Below are 2,553 nucleotides of genomic sequence, written 5' to 3'. Positions count from 1 at the left end.
AATAATCAAAATGAAGTCTTTATATTTTTCCTTTGGAAGTGGTTTGTTGGTTCAGTCGGAACTTGTTTTCGGTTAGCCTCTACAATCTGCAGCAACAGCTGTTTTTCCTCCTCATAATTTTTTATAAGTTTGTTAAAATCTTGAATTAGTTTAGTGCCTGTTTCGGCGATATCATTGACCACTTTGATTTTATTAATTGAATTTCTTGCCTCTTTAAACTCGGGCTTCTGTTCCCATTTGATTTTGGGAAAGATGCAATTTATATGCATAAATAAGCTTAGCCATCCATCGAGCGTGATGTATTGGCCCAGGTGCTCTCCAGTGCATTTCTTCTATTGGTTGCCCAAACACCAACAGTGTCAGTTCAATAAATTCGAGGTAGTCATCTCGAGGATGATCTTTCTTAATTATATCATGAAGCAAGGACTCGACGGCAATATTTCTTAACTCACCTCCTCCAGGAGAAAAAATTAATGGCGTGTGGTCTGATCGATCAACTTCATTCCATGGTTCCTTCAACCTTTTAAATATGGGAATTTCAGGAGAGCTTGAAGGTCCCAAACATAATGCAAATACCTTGCTCAAAATTATTGCCATTATGTGATGGCGATATGGCAACCATAGAAGTTCTTTGTTCAGCTGTTTTTCAATGAAATTGCATACACCATTCTTCATACCGGTGTTGACGCTTGTTGTGTCAAAGCCCATACCAATGACTTTATCATCGAGATTCCATGTCTCAAAAGATTTAAGTACTGCATCTCCACTTTTCGCACCTGTTGCACTAGCCAATTTTGGCACCCCCAGCAGTTTCTCATTTTCATCACCATAGGAAACTAGCACTGGTAGTCTGTCTACTTTTTGTGAACCTAAAATGTCAGGCAAGATTTTGCTGTCCCAATAAACAACAATTAGTTCTTTTATGTCTTCTAAGTTTGACATCATTCTGCCTTGCTGCTTCTCGTTTTCTATTTATCGAACTTCTTGAAAGCGGCAATGCTGCGGGATCATGGCCAAGTGCGGCGGCAATAGAAATGATAAGCCTTACAGCCTTACGATCGGACACTTTATTCCTGTCCAAAGCCCCTGCTACATTCATGTCAAAAAAGCTCTTCTTAGCCTTTGGTTCAGAAACATCTTCGTTCTTGCCACCTAAAACTTTTTCAAAGTTTTTTTTGGAAGAAGGCTGATATAATTCATCATCAGTACCATTCTCTGAATTGCTTTTGGCACTTAAACCATCATTTTCCAAATTTTCTCTTCGCTTCTCTTCTCTTCTTTTTCAAATCTTTATAGTGATATTTCTTGCTTTCTAATATACTCTTCGTCTTGAGATGAAATGATCATTTTTCTGTCAGTTCTTTGGTCAATTAAAAAATGTTTATCTTTTCCTATTTTATGCCATTCAGATGGCAATGTCAAAAAGCTTTTTGATTTTGTCCACAAATGATTGTTCGTTTGTTCTTTGTTTTTTATTCCACTTAAGAAAAAATGAAATCTTAACAAAACTTCTTTTGTTGTAGGAAGTTGGTTGTTCTTTGTTAAAGGTTCTAGGTCCTTAACACCTAAACACTGTCTGTATAGCCAGACAAGCATTGCGATGGAATCCACAAGGAAGCCGACGACCTGGTACACCTGCGAAAACTTGGCGCAGAACTGTGGATAAAGAACTCAAAGACGCAGGATACACGCGGAATGACATCACAAGAACTGCACCTAACAGAATAAGATTTAATTCGGTGGTCGAGGCCCTATGAATAGGAGTTGAGGAAGATGATGATGACTGTCTGCCTGACGCGTCTTAAGCGCACTCATTTTGATTGAAGTATAGTTTAAACCTGAAATAAAAAAGGGGTTGATGACATGTTTAATATCAAATTTATTGAAGACCACACATTTTTTAACTTCTGAATCCTTAAAAACAAATAAAAATTTACAGAATTTATGAAAACTAAACCTTGTTGAGCACTGCTTTCTATATGCTCTACAGAGCTAAAATTTTGCATAGATTAATCTTTCGTTAGATGAAACAAAATTGAAGGGTCCCTTGGTCTCTAAAATAAACTTTGGTTTTTTGGACCACCCTAATCGATATATGTAAATACACTTACGGGAATAATGAAATAAATAATAATCTAATCTAATCTAATCTTTTACAGATATGACGGCGTTACACCGCTTTACACAAGCGCTCTGAAGCGAGCCAATTTGAGATGTCGGCTATGTAGCAAACCACACCCGCTCAGAGCGTGCCCAGTTCTCAGGGCCAAGGAGCCCACCGAACGCCTACGATTAACACATAAATACCGCTACTGCACCAATTGCCTTTCAGAAGCACATATCGCATCTCAGTGCTTAAATGAAGGGTTTTGTCGACGATGCGGCGAACATCATCATACGATGGTCCACATTGAGCCCAACGAAAAGATCAGGCGACGACCAACACGTCCCACCAGGAATGACGCCAACGACACCGACTCAATGTCGCTATTTGCCTCGGAGGGCGTTTTAACTGACTCCGAAACATCTGCTTTCCGCCAGGATAATTTGACT

This window comes from Eurosta solidaginis, chromosome 1 (genome assembly GCF_040869045.1).
Source record: "Eurosta solidaginis isolate ZX-2024a chromosome 1, ASM4086904v1, whole genome shotgun sequence".
NCBI lineage: Eukaryota > Metazoa > Arthropoda > Insecta > Diptera > Tephritidae > Eurosta > Eurosta solidaginis.
This window is presented reverse-complemented; position numbering follows the sequence as displayed.